The sequence below is a fragment of the Pseudophryne corroboree genome, chromosome 4 (assembly GCF_028390025.1).
Source record: "Pseudophryne corroboree isolate aPseCor3 chromosome 4, aPseCor3.hap2, whole genome shotgun sequence".
Taxonomy (NCBI): Eukaryota; Metazoa; Chordata; class Amphibia; order Anura; family Myobatrachidae; genus Pseudophryne; species Pseudophryne corroboree.
The window spans coordinates 469,278,265-469,290,706 of NC_086447.1; the positions used below are offsets into that span (position 1 = coordinate 469,278,265).

The 12,442-nt window shown below is 46.4% G+C and overlaps 1 protein-coding gene and 1 long non-coding RNA gene across 2 annotated transcripts in view; both read right to left on the minus strand.

Moving 5' to 3' along the window:
• The window catches only part of MCHR2 (melanin concentrating hormone receptor 2), a 516,813-nt gene that overhangs the window by 403,728 nt on the left and 100,643 nt on the right, over nt 1–12,442 (minus strand). The window lies entirely within an intron of this gene.
• LOC134911513 (uncharacterized) lies at nt 10,148–11,660 on the minus strand. Its single transcript, XR_010176635.1, has 3 exons — nt 11,147–11,660; nt 10,692–11,063; nt 10,148–10,607 (listed from the first exon to the last, which is right to left on the minus strand). It is a non-coding gene; the product is annotated as an uncharacterized LOC134911513 (long non-coding RNA).

A 12,442-nucleotide genomic window follows, 5' to 3' on the forward strand; every position in this document is an offset into this window, starting at 1 on the left:
GCACAGACTATCACCTGTGCGCCAGACACCGTCGGCGACCACACCACAAGATGGGCGCCAAACTACAGCTCCTGCGCGCAGGCCATCACCAGATCGTCGTCTCTCCAGGAGCTCTGGGACTGTGACTGAAGAGCCTCAAGACACAACCCTTCTGGACCCATCACCCGATCTGTTTGAGTCTACAGGGTTAACAGACGAAACTTTTCTTGGGTTTGAGGACAGCCGTGCAGACGTATCCAACCAGACCCTTGAAAAGTCTTCCGAAACGAGGACAAGTGGAGCTCCTGGAGCAGCGGCATCACAGGATGGAGAAGGTTTGTATTTATTTTGTGTGTGTGTGGGAGGGGGGGGGGGGGTCAGCAGTTGTGTAAAGTTTATTAACTTTCCCAAAAAAATTATTTTGCAAACAGTGGTGCCACGGACCAGCAGCGGACTAGCTTCGGGGATTGGTTCCTACTTCAGGCCGGATCTCCTACAGGAGTCGTCAGAGGATGACGAGGTGGAAGTGCAGGAGGCTCCAGTTGCTACATCCCTGTGTGAGTAAATTGAATTGTGAGCCTTTAAAAAAATGTATGATGAATGTGTATAATATTGTCTGATTTTCTTTTCAGCTGCCCAAATCCAAGTGGTGGCAGACATCCAGGAAGGGCAGAATCCCTCAACTGTTCAGAGGGTTCACACCCTGGCATCGGAGATTGGGACCCGCCAGGATACGTACACAAATGTCGTGGGAAGCAGACTGGACAACATTGAGAGGACAATGGAGAAGATGTCAAACAGTCTGCTTGAACTGCAGAAGACTCTTTCCGACAGCACGGCCACAATACTACAGGTCAGAATGCAAGATCATAGGGAGAATATGAACGTACTTCACATTCTGGCCGAATCCATGACCCGGCTCGTGGACAACAGCTCATGTCTGGCAGAAAGCAATAAAAACATGTCGGAGAGTCATCGACACTCCTCATCCAGCCAACAGGTCATCGCAACCACACTGCAGATGATCTATGATAAGCTCCCAGGACCAGCTCATCAACACGCTGGTGATCCACCATATCCGCCGTCGCAAGCCACAAGGACGCCTCGTACCCTTCCTCAAGTCCCATCCCAGTACAGACAGTCACAGATGTACCAGGGATATACAGGGATGTACCCCACCCCCCAGATGCCTCCACCACCGGCCACACAATCTTCAGCCGCATGGGCACAGAGGCCCAGTCAACATACTACCCAGCCTCCCAGGACATCCACGCCCTATCAGGGGGAAGAAGATAATCCGGACAGACTTCCACCATAAACCCGGTTGTATTGTTTTATTTACTTATAAATGTTTTTCATGTATCCCTTTCTTCCCCTCCCATTAGTTTTTTTTTTTTCTTACTATTGTTTTCTGTGTTGGGCTTCCCCACCCGTGACCGGGTACTACCAAGGAGCTTTGTGTAGGCATACATATGCGGGCGCGTGTGGTAACGGATGAAAGCTCCTTGTGGCTACATGTATGATGGGCCAAAGAGCTATTCTGATACCACTTTTTTCTTCCAAAAATCCTTTTTGTAATGGTGTACAGTAGGCTTTCATTGTGTGAATTTACTATTCACTAGTCTGTGTTTTTGACTTATTCATAGGATTGGTGGGGAAAAATGAAGTGGACGGCATAAGTTCGTGTTGTGCGTACCAAGGTGAGTAGAACCATGTTTCAATGTATCTATTCAAGAAACTTTGAACCGCATGCCTTTGTAGAACCACACAGTCCAGCAATGGGTCATGCTGGGCTGTGTTGTTCCACAAATGTTAGCGTTTCAAAGTGCTGACCACTGACGCCACTATTTCACTTTGAACCGCATGCCTTTGTAGAACCACACAGTCCAGCAATGGGTCATGCTGGGCTGTGTTGTTCCACAAATGTTAGCGTTTCAAAGTGCTGACCACTGACGCCACTATTTCACTTTGAACCGCATGCCTTTGTAGAACCACACAGTCCAGCAATGGGTCATACTGGGCTGTGTTGTTCCACAAATGTTAGCGTTTCAAAGTGCTGACCACTGACGCCACTATTTCACTTTGAACCGCATGCCTTTGTAGAACCACACAGTCCAGCAATGGGTCATGCTGGGCTGTGTTGTTCCACAAATGTTAGCGTTTCAAAGTGCTGACCACTGACGCCACTATTTCACTTTGAACCGCATGCCTTTGTAGAACCACACAGTCCAGCAATGGGTCATGCTGGGCTGTGTTGTTCCACAAATGTTAGCGTTTCAAAGTGCTGACCACTGACGCCACTATTTCACTTTGAACCGCATGCCTTTGTAGAACCACACAGTCCAGCAATGGGTCATGCTGGGCTGTGTTGTTCCACAAATGTTAGCGTTTCAAAGTGCTGACCACTGATGCCACTATTTCACTTTGAACCGCATGCCTTTGTAGAACCACACAGTCCAGCAATGGGTCATGCTGGGCTGTGTTGTTCCACAAATGTTAGCGTTTCAAAGTGCTGACCACTGACGCCACTATTTCACTTTGAACCGCATGCCTTTGTAGAACCACACAGTCCAGCAATGGGTCATGCTGGGCTGTGTTGTTCCACAAATGTTAGCGTTTCAAAGTGCTGACCACTGACGCCACTATTTCACTTTGAACCGCATGCCTTTGTAGAACCACACAGTCCAGCAATGGGTCATGCTGGGCTGTGTTGTTCCACAAATGTTAGCGTTTCAAAGTGCTGACCACTGACGCCACTATTTCACTTTGAACCGCATGCCTTTGTAGAACCACACAGTCCAGCAATGGGTCATGCTGGGCTGTGTTGTTCCACAAATTTTCATTGAAAAGAAATGAACATGAATTTAGTGTGTCTTTACTTTAATATACTTTTTTTCTTTTCCCCACAGATATCTATATACACAAGAAAAGAATGTAAAGAAGAACAAACTACTTTTTTGTTTTAATTAACTTTCAAACTTTATTTAAAAAATAACATTTTTCTTCAATAAACTTTTAAAAATAGAAGTTTCCTGTGGTTTTTATTAAAATTTGTAATGCAGTTGAATTGTACGTAAGTAGATTGCCCAGGGAACATCAGGGGAACTGTGTCTCTTCACATCCACGCCACTTAGGAAGGATACACCGGAAGACCTGTGGAAGAGAACAGTATGAGCTTCCAGATATGGGTGATAGTGTCACCCTGGGACTGGAAAAAAGAGGTACATACAACAGTCCACACAACACAAGCGGGTTGCAGCGGCCCAAATGCAACCCTCCGGCACTTGCATCACTACACATCCAAACATTCCCTGACTAGCATTGCTGTTTCAGGGAATGTTTGGATGTGCAGTCTTGCAAATGCCGGAGGGTTGCACTTTGGACTAGAGATGAGCGGGTTCGGTTTCTCTGAATCCGAACCCGCCAGAACTTCATGTTTTTTTTCAAGGGTCCGAGCGACTCGGATCTTCCCGCCTTGCTCGGTTAACCCGAGCGCGCCCGAACGTCATCATGACGCTGTCGGATTCTCGCGAGGCTCGGATTCTATCGCGAGACTCGGATTCTATATAAGGAGCCGCGCGTCGCCGCCATTTTCACACATGCATTGAGATTGATAGGGAGAGGACGTGGCTGGCGTCCTCTCCGTTTAGAATAGATTAGAGAGACACTTGATTTACTAATTTTGGGGAGCATTAGGAGTACTCAGTACAGTGCAGAGTTTTGCTGATAGTGACCACCAGTTTTATTTATAATCCGTTCTCTGCCTGAAAAAAGCGATACACAGCACACAGTGACTCAGTCACATACCATATCTGTGTGCACTGCTCAGGCTCAGGCCAGTGTGCTGCATCATCTATTATCTATATATAATATTATATATATCTGTCTGACTGCTCAGCTCACACAGCTTATAATTGTGGGGGAGACTGGGGAGCACTACTGCAGTGCCAGTTATAGGTTATAGCAGGAGCCAGGAGTACATAATATATTATATAGTGAGTGACCACCAGACACACAGTGCAGTTTATTTAATATATCCGTTCTCTGCCTGAAAAAAGCGATACACACAGTGACTCAGTCAGTCACATACCATATCTGTGTGCACTGCTCAGGCTCAGGCCAGTGTGCTGCATCATCTATATATATTATATATCTGTCTGACTGCTCAGCTCACACAGCTTATAATTGTGGGGGAGACTGGGGAGCACTACTGCAGTGCCAGTTATAGGTTATAGCAGGAGCCAGGAGTACATAATATTATATTAAAATTAAACAGTGCACACTTTTGCTGCAGGAGTGCCACTGCCAGTGTGACTAGTGACCAGTGACCTGACCACCAGTATATATAATATTAGTAGTATACTATCTCTTTATCAACCAGTCTATATTAGCAGCAGACACAGTACAGTGCGGTAGTTCACGGCTGTGGCTACCTCTGTGTCGGCACTCGGCAGCCCGTCCATAATTGTATATACCACCTAACCGTGGTTTTTTTTTTCTTTCTTTATACATACATACTAGTTACGAGTATACTATCTCTTTATCAACCAGTCTATATTAGCAGCAGACACAGTACAGTGCGGTAGTTCACGGCTGTGGCTACCTCTGTGTCGGCACTCGGCAGCCCGTCCATAATTGTATATACCACCTAACCGTGGTTTTTTTTTCTTTCTTTATACATACATACTAGTTACGAGTATACTATCTCTTTATCAACCAGTCTATATATTAGCAGCAGACACAGTACAGTGCGGTAGTTCACGGCTGTGGCTACCTCTGTGTCGGCACTCGGCAGCCCGTCCATAATTGTATATACCACCTAACCGTGGTTTTTTTTTCTTTCTTTATACATACATACTAGTTACGAGTATACTATCTCTTTATCAACCAGTCTATATATTAGCAGCAGACACAGTACAGTGCGGTAGTTCACGGCTGTGGCTACCTCTGTGTCGGCACTCGGCAGCCCGTCCATAATTGTATATACCACCTAACCGTGGTTTTTTTTTCTTTCTTTATACATACATACTAGTTACGAGTATACTATCTCTTTATCAACCAGTCTATATATTAGCAGCAGACACAGTACAGTGCGGTAGTTCACGGCTGTGGCTACCTCTGTGTCGGCACTCGGCAGCCCGTCCATAATTGTATATACCACCTAACCGTGGTTTTTTTTTTCTTTCTTTATACATACATACTAGTTACGAGTATACTATCTCTTTATCAACCAGTCTATATTAGCAGCAGACACAGTACAGTGCGGTAGTTCACGGCTGTGGCTACCTCTGTGTCGGCACTCGGCAGCCCGTCCATAATTGTATATACCACCTAACCGTGGCTTTTTTTTTCTTTCTTTATACATACATACTAGTTACGAGTATACTATCTCTTTATCAACCAGTCTATATATTAGCAGCAGACACAGTACAGTGCGGTAGTTCACGGCTGTGGCTACCTCTGTGTCGGCACTCGGCAGCCCGTCCATAATTGTATATACCACCTAACCGTGGTTTTTTTTTCTTTCTTTATACATACATACTAGTTACGAGTATACTATCTCTTTATCAACCAGTCTATATATTAGCAGCAGACACAGTACAGTGCGGTAGTTCACGGCTGTGGCTACCTCTGTGTCGGCACTCGGCAGCCCGTCCATAATTGTATATACCACCTAACCGTGGTTTTTTTTTCTTTCTTTATACATACATACTAGTTACGAGTATACTATCTCTTTATCAACCAGTCTATATATTAGCAGCAGACACAGTACAGTGCGGTAGTTCACGGCTGTGGCTACCTCTGTGTCGGCACTCGGCAGCCCGTCCATAATTGTATACTAGTATCCAATCCATCCATCTCCATTGTTTACCTGAGGTGCCTTTTAGTTGTGCCTATTAAAATATGGAGAACAAAAATGTTGAGGTTCCAAAATTAGGGAAAGATCAAGATCCACTTCCACCTCGTGCTGAAGCTGCTGCCACTAGTCATGGCCGAGACGATGAAATGCCAGCAACGTCGTCTGCCAAGGCCGATGCCCAATGTCATAGTACAGAGCATGTCAAATCCAAAACACCAAATATCAGTAAAAAAAGGACTCCAAAACCTAAAATAAAATTGTCGGAGGAGAAGCGTAAACTTGCCAATATGCCATTTACCACACGGAGTGGCAAGGAACGGCTGAGGCCCTGGCCTATGTTCATGGCTAGTGGTTCAGCTTCACATGAGGATGGAAGCACTCAGCCTCTCGCTAGAAAAATGAAAAGACTCAAGCTGGCAAAAGCAGCACAGCAAAGAACTGTGCATTCTTCGAAATCCCAAATCCACAAGGAGAGTCCAATTGTGTCGGTTGCGATGCCTGACCTTCCCAACACTGGACGTGAAGAGCATGCGCCTTCCACCATTTGCACGCCCCCTGCAAGTGCTGGAAGGAGCACCCGCAGTCCAGTTCCTGATAGTCAGATTGAAGATGTCAGTGTTGAAGTACACCAGGATGAGGAGGATATGGGTGTTGCTGGCGCTGGGGAGGAAATTGACCAGGAGGATTCTGATGGTGAGGTGGTTTGTTTAAGTCAGGCACCCGGGGAGACACCTGTTGTCCGTGGGAGGAATATGGCCGTTGACATGCCAGGTGAAAATACCAAAAAAATCAGCTCTTCGGTGTGGAGGTATTTCACCAGAAATGCGGACAACAGGTGTCAAGCCGTGTGTTCCCTTTGTCAAGCTGTAATAAGTAGGGGTAAGGACGTTAACCACCTCGGAACATCCTCCCTTATACGTCACCTGCAGCGCATTCATAATAAGTCAGTGACAAGTTCAAAAACTTTGGGTGACAGCGGAAGCAGTCCACTGACCAGTAAATCCCTTCCTCTTGTAACCAAGCTCACGCAAACCACCCCACCAACTCCCTCAGTGTCAATTTCCTCCTTCCCCAGGAATGCCAATAGTCCTGCAGGCCATGTCACTGGCAATTCTGACGAGTCCTCTCCTGCCTGGGATTCCTCCGATGCATCCTTGCGTGTAACGCCTACTGCTGCTGGCGCTGCTGTTGTTGCCGCTGGGAGTCGATGGTCATCCCAGAGGGGAAGTCGTAAGCCCACTTGTACTACTTCCAGTAAGCAATTGACTGTTCAACAGTCCTTTGCGAGGAAGATGAAATATCACAGCAGTCATCCTACTGCAAAGCGGATAACTGAGTCCTTGACAACTATGTTGGTGTTAGACGTGCGTCCGGTATCCGCCGTTAGTTCACAGGGAACTAGACAATTTATTGAGGCAGTGTGCCCCCGTTACCAAATACCATCTAGGTTCCACTTCTCTAGGCAGGCGATACCGAGAATGTACACGGACGTCAGAAAAAGACTCACCAGTGTCCTAAAAAATGCAGTTGTACCCAATGTCCACTTAACCACGGACATGTGGACAAGTGGAGCAGGGCAGGGTCAGGACTATATGACTGTGACAGCCCACTGGGTAGATGTATGGACTCCCGCCGCAAGAACAGCAGCGGCGGCACCAGTAGCAGCATCTCGCAAACGCCAACTCTTTCCTAGGCAGGCTACGCTTTGTATCACCGCTTTCCAGAATACGCACACAGCTGAAAACCTCTTACGGCAACTGAGGAAGATCATCGCGGAATGGCTTACCCCAATTGGACTCTCCTGTGGATTTGTGGCATCGGACAACGCCAGCAATATTGTGTGTGCATTAAATATGGGCAAATTCCAGCACGTCCCATGTTTTGCACATACCTTGAATTTGGTGGTGCAGAATTTTTTAAAAAACGACAGGGGCGTGCAAGAGATGCTGTCGGTGGCCAGAAAAATTGCGGGACACTTTCGGCGTACAGGCACCACGTACAGAAGACTGGAGCACCACCAAAAACTACTGAACCTGCCCTGCCATCATCTGAAGCAAGAAGTGGTAACGAGGTGGAATTCAACCCTCTATATGCTTCAGAGGTTGGAGGAGCAGCAAAAGGCCATTCAAGCCTATACAATTGAGCACGATATAGTAGGTGGAATGCACCTGTCTCAAGTGCAGTGGAGAATGATTTCAACGTTGTGCAAGGTTCTGATGCCCTTTGAACTTGCCACACGTGAAGTCAGTTCAGACACTGCCAGCCTGAGTCAGGTCATTCCCCTCATCAGGCTTTTGCAGAAGAAGCTGGAGGCATTGAAGAAGGAGCTAAAAGGGAGCGATTCCGCTAGGCATGTGGGACTTGTGGATGCAGCCCTTAATTCGCTTAACAAGGATTCACGGGTGGTCAATCTGTTGAGATCAGAGCACTACATTTTGGCCACCGTGCTCGATCCTAGATTTAAAGCCTACCTTGGATCTCTCTTTCCGGCAGACACAGGTCTGCTGGGGTTGAAAGACCTGCTGGTGACAAAATTGTCAAGTCAAGCGGAACGCGACCTGTCAACATCTCCTCCTTCACATTCTCCCGCAACTGGGGGTGCGAGGAAAAGGCTCAGAATTCCGAGCCCACCCGCTGGCGGTGATGCAGGGCAGTCTGGAGCGACTGCTGATGCTGACATCTGGTCCGGACTGAAGGACCTGACAACGATTACGGACATGTCGTCTACTGTCACTGCATATGATTCTCTCAACATTGATAGAATGGTGGAGGATTATATGAGTGACCGCATCCAAGTAGGCACGTCACACAGTCCGTACTTATACTGGCAGGAAAAAGAGGCAATTTGGAGGCCCTTGCACAAACTGGCTTTATTCTACCTAAGTTGCCCTCCCACAAGTGTGTACTCCGAAAGAGTGTTTAGTGCCGCCGCTCACCTTGTCAGCAATCGGCGTACGAGGTTACATCCAGAAAATGTGGAGAAGATGATGTTCATTAAAATGAATTATAATCAATTCCTCCGCGGAGACATTGACCAGCAGCAATTGCCTCCACAAAGTACACAGGGAGCTGAGATGGTGGATTCCAGTGGGGACGAATTGATAATCTGTGAGGAGGGGGATGTACACGGTGATATATCGGAGGGTGAAGATGAGGTGGACATCTTGCCTCTGTAGAGCCAGTTTGTGCAAGGAGAGATTAATTGCTTCTTTTTTGGGGGGGGTCCAAACCAACCCGTCATATCAGTCACAGTCGTGTGGCAGACCCTGTCACTGAAATGATGGGTTGGTTAAAGTGTGCATGTCCTGTTTTGTTTATACAACATAAGGGTGGGTGGGAGGGCCCAAGGACAATTCCATCTTGCACCTCTTTTTTCTTTTCTTTTTCTTTGCATCATGTGCTGATTGGGGAGGGTTTTTTGGAAGGGACATCCTGCGTGACACTGCAGTGCCACTCCTAGATGGGCCCGGTGTTTGTGTCGGCCACTAGGGTCGCTTATCTTACTCACACAGTCAGCTACCTCATTGCGCCTCTTTTTTTCTTTGCGTCATGTGCTGTTTGGGGAGGGTTTTTTGGAAGGGACATCCTGCGTGACACTGCAGTGCCACTCCTAGATGGGCCAGGTGTTTGTGTCGGCCACTAGGGTCGCTAATCTTACTCACACAGCTACCTCATTGCGCCTCTTTTTTTCTTTGCGTCATGTGCTGTTTGGGGAGGGTTTTTTGGAAGGGACATCCTGCGTGACACTGCAGTGCCACTCCTAGATGGGCCCGGTGTTTGTGTCGGCCACTAGGGTCGCTTATCTTACTCACACAGCGACCTCGGTGCAAATTTTAGGACTAAAAATAATATTGTGTGGTGTGAGGTATTCAGAATAGACTGAAAATGAGTGTAAATTATGGTTTTTGAGGTTAATAATACTTTGGGATCAAAATGACCCCCAAATTCTATGATTTAAGCTGTTTTTTAGTGTTTTTTGAAAAAAACACCCGAATCCAAAACACACCCGAATCCGACAAAAAAAATTCGGTGAGGTTTTGCCAAAACGCGTTCGAACCCAAAACACGGCCGCGGAACCGAACCCAAAACCAAAACACAAAACCCGAAAAATTTCAGGCGCTCATCTCTACTTTGGACATGTCGGGGTGATTTTGGACAAGGGAGTTTTGGGCAATACATCTCACCTGAGGGGGGGTTGTCTGCTACATGGCGGAGGGTCAGGTCCACATCACCAGTAGGTCGCCCATGGAACATCAGTTGAAATGTCGTGTCTCTTCACATCCACGCCACTTGGGAAGATACATCGCAGGACCTGTGGAAGAGAACAGTTTGAGCTTCCAGATATGGGTGATAGTGTCACCCTGGGACTGGAAAAAAGAGGTACATACAACAGTCCACACAACACAAGCGGGTTACAGCGGCCCAAATGCAACCCTCCTGCACTTGCATCACTACACATCCAAACATTCCCTGACTAGCATTGCTGTTTCAGGGAATGTTTGGATGTGCAGTCTTGCAAATGCCGGAGGGCTGCACTTTGGACATGTCGGGGTGATTTTGGACAAGGGAGTTTTGGGCAATACATCTCACCTGAGGGGGGGTTGTCTGCTACATGGCGGAGGGTCAGGTCCACATCACCAGTAGGTCGCCCATGGTAGAGTTGGATAAAAGGATCAAATATTTGCGGTAACCCAACAACAGGATAAAACAGGGGGTAACGAACTGTACAAACATGGCCTGGGGATATACATCAACAGGATGTAAAACTCTGAAATACATAAATGAAGAGGTTTTTTTAAAAATATTCCAATGTCAGTTTACACGATAATACAAATGTTGTCAGTATACTCACAGGCAACTGCAAAATAATTTTGGATCAATGTCCGCCGGGAATCCTCTCCTTCGTCCATACCCGCCGGTAGAGCAGAAGACCGGTTCCCGCGTCGGAAAGCACTGCGACGAAGAGTCACCGGCAAACGGTTTGCGACACATATGTTGTGTAAAATACAACATGCATTTACCATGCCGCAAACCTTCGCCGGTGAGTACAAAAGAGCACCGCCGGAAGTGTCTAAACATCGAAACCGGCTTTTAAGTACACCGAAGGCACGTTCAATTATTTGCCTCGATGCAATGTGTGTCTCTTGGTAACGTTTTTCTGCTCTACCGACAGGATTAGACAATGGGGTCAAGAGCCACGGTTTGTTTGGATAACCCGCATCGCCTATAGAAAATATAAAAAAAATGTTAGGTACTTGTAAAAAAAAAAAAAAAAATAATAAAAATCAAAAAAATTGAAATATATACCTAACAGCCAGCCACCAGGCATGTTTCCTGTTTCAAACTTGTCAAACAGCGATGACTGGCTTAGGATGAAGGAGTCGTGAGATGATCCAGGAAATCCCACAAAAATGTTCAAAAATCTCATGTTTACATCACAGACCGCCTGCACGTTCAGGGAATGGAACTGTTTTCGGTTCCGAAAACATTCCTCCGAATTCCGTGGCGGTCTGATCTGCACGTGGGTACAGTCAATCGCGCCCAGCACATTGGGAAATTTGTATTTATTGAAAAAGCCTAATTTTATCTCACGACATTCGCTGTCCGTCTCTGGAAATGTGATGTACTGGATCGTCAATTTGCGGAAAGCCCTAATGACCTGGGTTATACAGCGCGACAGTGTCGACTGTGAAAAACCGCATGTTTGAGACAGTGTAGGCTGGAATGTGCCTGACGCCAAAAAATGTAACGTCCCCAGCAGTTTCTGAAAACCGCTGATTGCACGATTTGTCCGTGCCCGAGGTTCCAAGTCGGCCTCCAACAGAGCGTACAGCGAATATATGTCGCGAGTCGATAAGCGATAATTTTGTATCACCTCGAACTCGCTGAGATCCTCCAGTTCACGCCTAGTGCGATACTGGCGTGGACGTGGAAATGAAACCCGCAATACTGGCTCACCCAATGCAGACATTTGCTGACCTGGATCCTGATGTTCATCAGCACTTTCTTCCTCCATCATGCTTGCAGCCAGCATGAACATCACAATCTGGTCAGAAAAAGGCTCCATCATTGTAGTCAGTACAAAAATAGGAATGTGTTTTAAAACGCTGGAATTTTCCTAAAAAAAACGATTCCACAGAGCTGACTGTAAAATGGCTCCTTCTCCCTGTAGTCTCAAACCTGGGAGTGAGGAGATAGGAGGGGCTTTGCAGAAGTGTATCCTGGGTAAAACTGTGGAATCATGGGTAAATTTCCCTCAGGAGATTGAAGAAAAAAAATCCTTTAAAAAATCAATTAAATAATACTTGTGAAGCAAAAAAAGACAAACCAAGTAGATAATCCTTTCAAATATAAATAGATATGCTACTAGCAATCCTCAAATATTAAAAAAAATCATGTACTAAAAATTTTTTTTTAGATCCCGCCAGCCAACTGAGGCGGACTGAAATAGTCGAATTTGCGGTCGAAAAGCACTGCTGTCGAATTTCCAAACTTGAATTGAATATGCTTGGGGCGAATTGCAGCATTTGTACCATTGCAGAAAAGTCGAATGCGGAAAAAGTCGAATTTCCTAAAGTCGAATTTTGAATGTCCGTTTTTTTG